The sequence below is a fragment of the Gallus gallus genome, chromosome 3, assembly GCF_016699485.2.
Source record: "Gallus gallus isolate bGalGal1 chromosome 3, bGalGal1.mat.broiler.GRCg7b, whole genome shotgun sequence".
Taxonomy (NCBI): Eukaryota; Metazoa; Chordata; class Aves; order Galliformes; family Phasianidae; genus Gallus; species Gallus gallus.
The window spans coordinates 102537593-102551263 of record NC_052534.1 but is presented as its reverse complement, the minus strand read 5'-3'; positions in this window follow the sequence as shown (position 1 = coordinate 102551263).

The following is a 13671-nucleotide window of genomic DNA, read 5'->3' as shown; positions in this document are numbered from 1 at the left end:
AGTAAGTTTGAGGAGGCATCACTGTGCTTCATCTTGCCCATCAGGACTGAATAGCTTGTGGTCATTTGAATGTGCTAAGTATCCTGGGGTGCAGTCAGGAAAAGCACTGTAAAATGTAAATTGCATTGTGCTGAAAATATAGCAGCTGTTAGTCAGAGTGAAGAACAAGGAGCAAAGTCAGATGAGCTGTAACTCAAAGGCTGTGTGCAGTGCCAAGGGTGTCTGGAACAGGGCACAAATCCATTTCTAACTCCTGGTACTTACAACATCCTATTACTCTGATATTATTTAGAAGTTAATTACAGGCCCCATCAGCTCTTTTGGCTCAACAATATTTCAGTGAGAAGTATTCGGGCATTATGTGACTGGTTGCAAGGGGGATTATCAAAAAGTCGGAGAAGTGTAATAATCAGGGGATTTCTTTGTTAATAAGGAACCTAATGAAAAACAAATTAGTTAACACTACACTGAGTTGAAGTCTTGCTGCTGGCATATTTGAAATTAATTCAAAAAAACAAGCTTGCAAGACATTTTAAAGTTTAGTAAAATACCAAAATTATGCATATGTTTTTCTTAATTTAGATCTCCAGTTCATGTTTTTAGGCATACAGGTGATCCTCATCAGCATAGTATCTGAACATTTCTGGAATGCTATCTGAAAAATCAGAAGGCAGAAAATGTTATGTTTAAAATAAATAAGTAAATGTATTATCTGTACATGAATCCACCTCAATCCACAGCTGCATTAAATCTGTCCATGGCTGTTTAGGAATAACGTTCTGGATAAGCTGCAGCCTGTGCTTTATCTGCAGTTTCCTGAGAAGATAAACACAATATGGCTGTGTATGTTTCTGATATGCCAAGGAGAGGCTGCTAATTATGACAGAGGCTCATTGTGTGGCACTCCTAGGCAGAACAGGCACAGTTGGGGTACAGGTACCAGGATCATACCTATGACATGCAATGTTCTGGAACTGAAATCTGACCAGATTCTGACAAAACCTTTTACAAACTTCTAGTTGGAAAGTAGTGAAAAGTGGTTGGAAGTGTTTCTTGTTGGAAAGTGTATCTTGCTGTCTACAATGCACCACTCACAGGGATAAACTTTTCCTCACCACCTATCAAAGTGTTTGTTTCCCCATTGGTTTTCTCCGGTATTTGTTCCCTTGCCAACTAACATACATTTCAACTAACATGGTGTTTGTGGGCTGAAGAGAGAAGAGTGCACTTTGTATTAATGTTTGAGTTCCCAAATGAAACATTCACAGAATAACGATAATGTAGTATAAGGGAACTTGTTTCACATTTTCCTTCCTTTATGTACTCTGTTCATGGACTGTGTGAAGATTTACGGTGTATGCATTCAGCATGCAGTCATGCATCAATGCCAGAGCGTTTACTTGATTCTTCTTATTATACTTTTCAAGTGAATAATATAATGCACATAAATTTTGCTTCAGGAAAATGAATGCATCCTCACAAACTGCAGTGAGGAGAGGAAGTGGATTATTAGCTTAATAATTCCTATCATAAGTGCTAAAACATCATGGGTCAAGTCCCCAAAAGTCAAGAGGATGTTTTATAAAATCATGATGATAGGAAAAAATATAATACTTTTCAAGCCTTTTTTTCTTTATTTAGAACTTGGAATAAGAAGTGGCCCTTGGGATATATTTTCAAACTTGTTTTTTAACCATTGTGGCTAGAAACATTATTTTTTTTAATAGAAAACTTTCTAATACTTATGTAGACATTTCACTCACAGTCAGATTTCAATAACTACGTCATTATTTCTTTTGACCTTCATATTAAGATCATGATCATGGCAAGGGGGTCATCATATTTTTGCAGGCAAAGAAATATTGTACGTAATAACTAAGTCATGGATTTATAATGAAAACCGTTAGAGCAAGTCCTTTCCAGAAGGACTTGCAATCCCCTCGTAGTCTCTTGGAAATGCCAACCAGAGGTGAGTTCATTTCACCTAATCCAAGTTTGCTGTTTGGAATCTGTAATGGAAGAGATTCATATCACCTAGTTCTATCTGTCTTGTAGGTGTCTAGCCTAAATGAGCTGCTAAGGCTCCTCTTATAGGTAATGGGGAGTGACAGGAACCTCCAGACTGCAATTCATTCCAGCTGTCATACACGTCCGTCCAGAGGAAGAGTGAGTACTTCTGCAGCCTTCACTGATTTTACAAGAAGCTTGAGACAACTCATTTCCATGCTTATTTTTTGGACAACCGCAGTAAGGTGTGAGGAATCCCGCTATGAAATCCCTTTCCAGATACTCTCACATATAAACTAGATTCCCACTCACAACTGGAACCAAATCCCAAATACCACATCCCCACCTGGAACTTGGTGGTTAACATGAAACAAACTTTTTTGCTTCTACTCATTTGACAGTTTATGAAACAATTTAGTTTGTAATACATTTGCTTAAATGAAAAACTGATTAATTCCACTGTACAGACTTATTAGAGCTAATAGGTTTTGTTACATGTGTTGCAATTTAACTATTGTTAATTATTCAGAGCTGAGTGAATATCACAAAACATTTGTCATGAATATTTGCACACATTTTAAACAAAATTGTCCTTGGCAGTGTTTGCAACAGTCAAATATTTGATTTTCATGTATATTTGGGTGAGACAATTTTCTTTCTAGGAATATCAGCAGAAAGAGAATCTCACATTAAAATTCACACAAATATTTGTTTAAGTAAATAGTTGTACCTTCAATACACTTGCCAACAACTCTGAGAATCAGTGAAGTGAATTGTCATCCATCTGGCAAAGCAATTTGAGATATCTTAATGGTCACTAAGAAGAAGATGGGAATCAGAGCCAATATGCTGCACCACATTCACTTGAAAAAATGTACCAGGTGCCATTTGGTGATGTCTCAAACATGTAATTATGCAGAATCTCCACATTCTGGGATACAATCTTGGATCTTTTAAAGTGACCTGCCACTGGAACAACTACACTGTGTTATGTAGTATATGAGGTCATGCACTGCATTTGCTCTGGCTGTGCAACTCTCCTGTTACCTGGACATGGGACAACACCTGATGTTCCTCTTGATATGAACTTTGGCAAACTTCTGTACATTTACATAAAACAGATACTTGTACATAATATAGCCTGCCTACGCTCCCTTTAATGTGAATAGAGAAAATACATTGTCATAACTCAAATCTGTATTGGACCTTAGGAAGGAATGAGTTATTTTTGTAATTGTCTCTGTTTTCAGTCTACATAGTCAAATAACTTATCTCCCAGATTTGCTCCAAGAACCTGATCCATTCATTGCTCAAACCAGTTAAACATTTCACCTGACCTTGTCTCCCAAAATGAAGCCCAAGGTCAGTTAGTGGATAGCAAGCTCCACAGACAATTACATATAAGATCTAAGAGGTCATAGTGGATGTAGATTTCAGAACCTATCGGACATGTATCCCTAAATCACTTCACAGGGTGCTGAGCACAGACCATTCTCCTCTTGATGTAAATGCACCATTTCCTGTGACACAGTCATTATGTCATTTCAAACTTTTGAATTAGAAAAAAAAAGTACAAATAATCACAGGATCAACTGCTCTAATAGGTGGAAACAGGCCATTTCAGGCTTTAACAGTGTGGACAAGATACGTCCTAGCACTCTTTAGAAGAATAAATGAGGCTCTCTCTCCTCATTGGTTAAAAAAAAAAAAAAAAAAAAAAAAGTAGATTCCAAGCATCGACATTGTTAATATCTCAGGATAGGTGAGATCCCTATTTTGGATGACATCTCTCAGTTTCAACCTTTTAAGGAGAAAAAGATCATTAGGAAGAAGATCAGGCCAGTGGGATGAACCAACAGCTGTTAGGTGAGGAATGCACTGGCAGTTTCTCAGGACTAAAGAGAGAGAGTGCATGAATCCAATGCCTGCTGCTTTTTGAGCTCATGCCTGAACCAATAAGCCTCCTGTTAAAATGAGCCTGCTGTGACTGTTTTGTTGGTATTTTTAATTTAAACAATAGCTAATTAAATATGAAAGCAATTAGTATTTCTGTTCAAACAGCTGTCATGTAATGTCTGGTGCTGCAGCTATAATTCCTTAGCAGTGTTGTAAATGGTTTAGAAGCAATGGCTTTTGGGGAGGGGAAGGAGAAATGGAAACGGAGCAATATTTCCTACGGGCACTGAAAACCACTGGCAGGTGCATTCTGTTTTGGTGCTTCAGTTTACAAGCATGTAGCATGCTTACAAACATAAATATACTTTGGATGTTGGTGGAACTTCAGGCAGCATTGCAATATACAGCAAAGTGAAAAACAGGGGTGTTGATGCTGTCTTCCAGCTTTAAACTGTGGAGCAATTTCTTTTACAGGACCTCAGAAACTAAGTGGAGAAGGAAAGTAACATGGTCTTTTCTGATCCCTGAGGTTCTTCGTATATCTCAGGCTGATGACAGTGATAAAGTGTAAGTGGTGAGGCATGATGTCAGGTGGAATTCCTGTTCTCATCTTGCCAGAGTGCAATTTACATGAGGAAAACTGAAGTGCTCTTAGCTTTCCTACACCTTCTACCCTATTCTGTAAGAGAGCAAAGGCAGCAGTAATTCTCCAGTAATTTGAGTTTATCAAAGCTACTCCAGCAGTGGCTGCACTGGTAGCAGTGTGCACCAGCAGTGCACATATCCTTGTCTGATAGGAGAAGGGGAAATGCTTTCAGAATAAAAGAGGGGATATTTAGATTGGATATACTGAAAAAAGTTTTTTATTGCAAGGGTAGTGAGGCACTGGAACAAGATGCCTAGAGAGGTGGTGGCTACCCAACCATTGGTGACACTCAAGGTCAGGCTGGATGGGTCTCTGAGCACCTGATGGAGCAGTAGGTGTCCCTGCTCATCTCAGGGGAGTTGGATTAGATGACCTTTAAAGGTCTCTTCCAACTCAAACAATTCTATGACTCCATGATTCCCTTTTAACTCACTTCACAGCTCCATGTACCTGTTCCTGAAGCCCAGAAACAGTTGCAAAATTACAGTCTGGAAGAATTGCACACTTTCTCTGTGCTATTTTTACCAAGGATCTTGCATTTGAGTGTTCTCCTGAAGCACTTCTAAAGTCCAAAGCAGTACACTACTACATTTAATTTATTATTAAGGTCTGTGTCCTGATCCTCTGGAGATATAGACTTGCCACTCCTTTTATCTGTAGCTCGCCTCTTAGTCTGATAATCTGAGCTATTAAGTGGACTTGATTAGATACATATTTTTTACAGATTTATAACAAGGTATTCACAGTATTTTAGTGTATTACTGATGTTATGAAGGACTCCTGTTGAACCACTGAGTAACTTACTGCTGTAGTTAAACATCTCAACAAATTTTATTCTTATAGAAAAATATGAGGGTGAAAAAAAAGACTTCTTAAAAGAGACCACAGACTTCTTAAAAGAGACCTCTAGTTGGTGTAAAGCAGCACACTTTCCAGCAAAATTCAAGGATCAATTTAGTTTACTGCAGCTGAGAATTTGGCCCACTCTTGGCTTTGGCTGGCAAGAATACAAAAGAACCTTATACTTCACCTTATTATAGTGAATAAATAATTGGCAACGATCTATGTTCAGTCACCTTCCATACATTATTAAATACTTGTTTACTAAACAACCTCTACAGTATAAAAAGAAAAACAACATCCAAAAACTGAATCTCAGAATAAAATCAACCATAGGAGGTTAACAGTAAGGTGAGTGGAGTTCATTTAATTAAAAGATTGCTAGAGGGAAGACATTGGCAGATCAATTTTTTAAGTTTGTGGAATTATGCACTGATATGCAAGTTTAAAGCTACTGCTTCTGACTGCAGAATATAACAAATGGGAAACATTATATATTTATGAACCATTCAATATCTTCCTCCCCTTTTTCCAACTGGTTTACTGGAGAAGAAAAAAAATGTTCTTTCCAAGCTGTGACAGCTAGAGTTAAACAGACATTACCAAAACATATATAAGAAGGTGTTAACGTACATTTCAACATGAAATTCTAATTGAAACTTCTCCACTGTGGGAAGCCAGGGAGTAATTTTTATGGCCTGGGGACCCAAGGAAACTGTTTTAAAAGAAATTGCCTTTTTGATAATGAATCTTAACTGATTATTTTTTAGGTTCATAATTTATTAAGTAAGTTGCTACCATTGATTTGTATTAGGAGATTTTTCAGACATCTTGAAACTTTGAACTTTTTACTTCCTCATTAAGAGAGATATGTTAAAAATATACATAGTGGAGATGTTAAAAAAGTTTCAGTAAAAAAAAATCTTTTTAGCTAAGCAGCAGTCTCAGGACAAGAGGCCTGCCAATGCATGTCCTTAGTGGAACTTGTCTTGAGAGTTGAAAGCATGCAACACATTGCAATACAAAGATTTTGGAAGAGATTATAATGCCCATAGCATCATCATAGTTGTGAAAAATCCAGTATTTTTGAATCTTAAATATTTGTACAGTGATTATATAAATGGTATTTTATGGGTTCACATAAAACTGTTATTTTTATTAATATTACTATTATTGTTTACTATTATTGCAGTATAACACAGCACTTACTCTACTTTAGGGTCCCTCAGAATTTCCATTACATAACCCATTTTTGGAGGGGTTTATGACAGCCATTAAAATTCACTGCAGGCTAGAAATTGGCACAGGAGCACACAGTCTGAAGCAATCTGTTTAATGAAAAAATGGAACAAAATCAATCTGGTTGGTTAAAGAATGGTTAGGGAAATCCACTGCTTCATTATGTAGTTCCTGAAGTTTTTATTATTATATTTTTTAAAAAGCTGTTGTTTAGAAGTAAAGCCATTGGTCTGTTTCATCAGCCCTGATTCATTTTTTTGCCTGTAGGCTAGGAGGTGATTTATATCCTTTCACACTAGGTGCAGAACGCTTGTTTTTAAATTGATGATATCTTACATAAGGTTTGCATATCTGAATTTTGAACATGCAGGGCAACAAGCAACTGAGTCTTATTACTTATGGCTAGCCAGTGGGTGTGCTCCTTCTATTTAACAAGTTGATCAATCGTACCATGCGAGAAAAAGGACAGAAATCCTAGAACCAGAACTACTATAAATCAGTATGTTCAATCATGGAGATTCTTTGTTGATTTTTTAGCATCAGCTACATTATAATTTGTCCAACTCTGACAGTGTTTGTTTCTTCTTATGTAACTGCTTTGGTGTGGGATTGTCAAGTGTTTAATTGATGAAGTTTTCATGGTTTGTGTGATCACAAAATCATTCAGATTGGAGATAAGGGGGCCCCCTGCTGAAAACAGGCTCACACGTTCCCACAACTAGATAGCTCAGAGCTCAGTCAGATTTTGAAAGCCTTTAGGAACAGAGACTGCATAGCCTCCTTGGGAAACCTGCTCCAACGTTTAATCTGCCTGTATACGCAGTCAGACTGCTGTTAGGTCCCCTTGAAGGCTTCTCAAGTCTAAACAAGTCCAACTCCTTCAACCTCAGCACCACAGCTAGGTACTCTAACCTCTGACCATTTTTGTGGACCCCAATGAACTCACTCCACTTTATCAGTGCTTTTTTGTTTGTTTGTTTGTTTGCTTGTTTGTTTGGTATTATGGACCCATGGTTGCAGATTTGGGCTGATAAGTGGATAAATCACTTCCCTCAGTCTCAATACTTTCTTTTCTGTTATTTACAGATCTCATTACACAATTGGAGAATCAATTTTTTCTGTTAGATCTAAGAACACTGAATATAAGGTTTTATCTGACTCACTGAGTACAGTCTCTTCATGTCACAGGCACTACATCATATATCACTTTCATGTGATCAGTCTCTTACATTATTTTATATACAGACAATGGATGCAACATGACAATGGGTTTAATTTGTTTCATTATGTTTTCTTTTTGCAGTCCTTTTTTGTAAAGACTGTTGTGTCATTCAGAGCAGAGATAGCTGGTCTAGTTGTAATAGTTATCTTCTTCTATTCCAGTTTCACTACCTCTTTCTTCAAGATAAGTGACTAAAAATATGAACAGTGTTCTAGATGAAAACTCAGCTGTACCTCAAAAGCTGACATCAATGCTTTGTTCTCTTTCCTAGGTATACATTATATGAAATCATTTAGTTGCATCATAGTTCTGTGACTGACCAGAAGTCCAAGGTGTTTTACTTCCTCTTTGCTTTCTTTGTGTGACAATTACACACCTTATGGAAGGACTGGAAGAAATTCTTCTAGTTTAACTTCGAAAGCATTATCTAGCACTTTGTACAGTTGCAAAATAATACTTCTCATTTCTTTTAATGCTGTCATCAAGCTTTCCTTACTGACAGTGGCTTCTAACATTTTGAATTAGGAGTAGTCTTGTGCCAGGTTTGGTAATGAGATCATGATCAATTTCTTAAACACTACTTCTGGAAAGGTCAAGAACGATACTGGACTCAACTTTCAACTTTATCCTCAATCTGTTAAAGTCAGTAAAACTACTCTCCTGTGTTGTTCCGTTTCTTTGTTTTTTTATTGAGTATTTTATTCTTACACTAATCCTCATGTGTTAGAGTTTAACCAATGTTTTCCTATATGACAACATATCAAATGATTTACTGAAGTCCAGTTAGAATAAACATATTGTCTTTTCTTCATATATAAAAACAATTAACTGACCAAAGAAAAATTTCCACTGAGGATAATGTGACCTATCTTCAGTGAATTCATTTCTATTTACTTCCATGTATATAATTATTTCTTCTTTTAAAGTATGTTCTAAATCCTGCATAATGTGACAGTCAAATTAATGGCTCTACAGCTGTCTAAATCCCTTTCTTTCCCATTCTTATATCATTATCATTATTTTTTATTACTATTGGTATATAATTTTTCAAATATATTTCATTTGCACAACAGCAGATTGTTGCTTTCAGTGGGTATTTAGTATATTACCCAATTGCATTTGGGTATTGCAATTTCTTTTTCCAGTTCTTGAAGGTGCAGTGCAAATCACACTCCCATAGACTTTCTGTTGCCTCATAAAATTAGTAGATAATCATAGGTTCTTTAGTCTATGATTACATAAATTGTTATATTTGAATGACTGGAGAACCGGCCTGATGTGTTGGGTGCAATCTAGCTGTGGCAGTACTTCTAGCTGCCAAGTCTTAATGCACACCCTGGACGGTGTCCCATCTGTATGTCCAGAGAAAATGTGAGTGTGAATTATTTCTCTTGCTCCTTCATACTTGTTCTTTTGTGAAAGCAAGAATCAGGTGGGTTAGTTAGAAAGGACATTTATACAGTGACAGGACACAAATGGCTTTTTGTGTGTCATTTAAAGGAGCATGGAGGAAAATATACCCTGGTATTACTTGCTCCTGCTCCAGAGTTGATAGGGAATTGAGGTAAGCTCACTGGGTATCAGAAATGATGAGAAGTCTGGGTACGGTATGGCCATAGGGAGGTAAGATCTGAAAGGATAGTGAGGAAAACAACAGAGAAATGTGAAGGGCATCCTCCATACAAACATACACTGCCACAGATCTGTCCTTAACTATCTGAACTAATTTCCCATATCTTCATGCCTGATGTGCAGAAATGGGGTAAAAGCTCTTTCTTATCCCATTGGGTGTAGTGAAGATAATTGCAGTGATGCTTAAAAAGGCTAATATGCTGTCACAGTAAGGGCTGTATAAGTATTTAAGACACTGGGAACATTACACAACGTGATAAATGTTCACCTTTGTAATAGCATACAGTCATTCCACTGTGCATCCAGAGTAATGTAAGACAACCCACTGGAGGGCATTCTTCCAAATAGCAGAGGGCACATTGCATCATCACTGTATTCAGCATGCTGGTGACTTTTGTTTACCAAATGTTTGCAGATAATTTATTGCCATAAAATTGGCTTATCCTCAAACTTTATTTAAAAATGCTGTTAGTCTTGCAAAGGAGGTTATTTTACTATCTAATTCAATAAGGTATTAAAATTAATAACTATAAATGTTCCTGATAGATGTAGGCCTGAGTTAGTTTAAAGGTAGGACTAGGAATCATTTGATTAGGGGGTAATGTACCTCCACTGTACAGATGTGCCAGGAGCAAAACAGTCACTGCTTACTTCTGTTAATAATTAATGACCAAATACTTATAATACTGTGGAGTAATTATTTGAAATAACTTATTGTGATATTCAACTCTTAAAGAAAGAAAGAAAAAAAGTGTTGAAGAAACCTCCAGAGTGGAGTGCAGAAAATATGTAAGAAGTCTGTTCCAAAATAGTTCCCTAGGCAACACAGCCTGCACTCTTAGATATCAGTTACACCAGGGGAACTTGCTATGCTGACTTGGAGAAATACACCACTGAGAGTGGAGAGAAGTGCAAAACTTTGTGGCTGGGCTCCATGATAACAAAGCAGGGATGGAAACAGAGTGATACTATGGAACTGATAAGCTGCGTAGAATCATAGAATGCCTTAGGTTGGAAGAACCTCAAATATGTAATTCTAACTCTGCTGCCGTGAGGAGGATTGCCACCCATCACCAATTACAAAAACACACATGACTAAAGCCACTCAAGCTCCACCTGGAATTAAGAAAATAGTATAAAAGCCTAAGAAAGAAGGAATTTCAAGGGAGATGCCATCACATACCAGGCAGAAGGACAGTGTTGACTACTGGGACCGGTTGATGGGCTGAGCTTCTCAGTTCCATAGGAATGCCTATTGGGTGAGATTTGTGCACAGTTATGCTGAGTGCCTTCCTGGGAAACTTAGTTATCTCTAGAGAGTTATTCCATATCTTAAAGCATGCACTCTTTCCTGTATTGTTTATATTACTTGTATTAGCACATGCTTTGCAGATTGTGTATTTATCACCAGTAATTTAAAAACATCTGTAAGCTGTTGCACAAGAGCACTATTCTATAAGCTAGTCATAAGAGCTGCCATCAATCATTGCCAGACTCATTAAGAATGATCAGATGAGTCCATCAGAAAACAGCTAGACGATGGTGCTCTGCATGATAGAATGATGGGTGAATCCATAATCATAAGAGTTCTCCTTTGACACAGCCAATTTCCCTACAAGTCTATTTGAACATAAGATCACTAATTCCAAACAAGGTATTCACCCTTCAGCACAAAAAGTGCCACCTGTTGGAACTTGCTGTTTGTCCGAGTTAATACAAAAATTCCTGCCTTTCTAATCCCAATTGAATTGATGAGCGTCTCTTTTTTTCTGTTGTTTTTTTTTTTTTTTAGTTTCCACTGTAGTTCCACTGTACAAACTTGAAAACCTGCCTGACTGTTAAAACATAAAATGAAACGAGGAAAACAAAACAAAACAAAACAAAACAAAAAAGGGTGAAAGAGAAGGAACATTTTCAAGTTCTGTCATTGTTTTCAAGTTAATGCTGATATGCCTGCCTAAAGCTTTTGACTAAAGTGGGATGAGCAGTCAACATCTGTTCTGAATTATTTATTTATTTTTGGTTGCAGAAAATTGGCAGCTCCAAAGTCCCTAAGAGAAGGATAATTGTAATTATCTGTGATGTTGTGAAAACTGTCTCAATGGCTCAGCAGTTAGCCTGTTTTTTTTTCTCTCATCTTCTAGCATACGTATTCCAGTGTGTACATGAATGTGGAAAAAATAAACTTTAGGGATTTTTAGTAAGTTTTGCTGCCATTTTTCCCATCTATATAGTTATGAATAAGATATGATCTTTTATTAATTAGTGGCTCCAGAATCTGCCTTTACAGTATAACTCTTACTGTTAAACCCAACAAAACAGTCCAAGGCCTACATCCTTCAGTATGCTGTGCTTAAGTAGGCTGTTGAACCTGTGCACATCCCTATAGGTATTCAGATGGGCCTCTAAGCCTGTGAATTACTGACAGTATATCTAAAAGACAAAAAGCTAAATATTATACCAAATTCTACTGATCAATTCTCTACGACTACCAAATGAGTAAAAATGCTGATCTCTCATTTCTGTCATTTTGTAAAAGCAAAGGAGGATCAAATATCAAATCCAGGAAGTAATTTTCTCAGAATCCCATTTCTCTTGCTTTTTGAAAGGAAAATAAAGTCTTTTAAAAATGAATAGTGAATATTTCATTGGAGCATGTGACTCTTGCTTTTCATATCACCAAAGAAGAGTACAGGAATTCTTATTGCTGGTGTTTAAGTAAAAAGTTGACAGATTCAGAAGAGATCTGCTTGCCCTGGAACTGCAGGAAAGAAAAATGGAGAAGGTAGTGTCTTATATATCAAGGCAAAAATGCATTAGATCTAAACACAAAATAAAATATGACATGGAATTATTAAATTTCTATGGATATAGACACTCATGAATCCTATAAAACACCAAATCGAGAGAATGCGTTGAAGGAGATTTTAACCACATAACAGTGACAGCTAAATGTAAGGTCTGGTGGGAATGAGGGACTTGAACTAATTTAACATCTGATGGATAAGGAAAATATCAGGAGAAAAAGACTAGATCTGCACTAATAAACTGAACAGTGCCAGGGATCATTCTCTGACACTGAGGCCAATTGGCATGGTATAGTCACATCTATGCTATTAAACTCTCTTAGCCTCCAGCACAGCGTGGTCACATCTGCACTGCCATTTGGGAATGGTCCTTGACCTGTACTAACTCCTGAACTGGACCCAGAAATTATTTGGCTAGTTGGCTCTTGCCAAAAGCATGGGCTTTATAACAATTCAGTGTCAGAGATGAGCGAATTCCAGTGCTGTTTCTAGCTCCAGCTCATTGAATAACTATTATCTGTGCAAAGCTGTATTTTCAAAAATCCTTAGAATGCATTAAGGAGAATTAGGAAGAAATAGGAAAAATAGGAAGTAGTAAGTAGTGCACAATACAGAAATGTTTTAAATGCTCAAAGTTTATTGCTTTATTTTTTCTCCCTTTTAAATAAGCTCAACATTAAAATAAACTTGCTGAGATTAAATAAATAATAATTAAAAAAAAGAACAGGAAAATAAGACAAAACAGGGAAAGAAAATATCAAAGCTACTTAGATAAGTTAGGTTTCCATTGGTGACATATACCAACAAGCAGATTAGAATATTAGCCAAAGCAACAACAATTATTTTCAAAAATCTGTGAAGAAGAAATGATTCAAAGAACAAGAGGAAACCAAAGAATAAAATACTTGTGTTCAGAGTGGGAGAAAGGAGATCTCAAGGACTTACAAAGCATTTGACCTCACTTTGATACCCCAAAAGATATTGGAACAAAACTTTTAATCTGGTTTTGTGCAGGCGGTAGATAATAAGGTGCTCAGAACAGGGCAATATGGATTTGTCAGGATCTGACAAAACATGCCAAGCCAGTTTAATTTCCTTCTTGACATGTTAACTGGCCAAACGGATATGGAAGGAGCACTAGATACGTTTGATAATCTGACAAATGTAAAGCTTGCAATGTGGATACACAAGGTATTCTTAAAAGTAAATTTGGGAAATAGAATCTTGCTCAAATGCAGTTGATACAGAAGTGGTTAAAAAAGAATACTAAAATACTCAGAGCAGAGTTATCACAAGTTTTCTGCCAAACTAGGATGATATTTCAAATTGGCCTCATATATGGTAGTTATGGGTGAACAATTTTTTAATTTTTTTTATTAAAG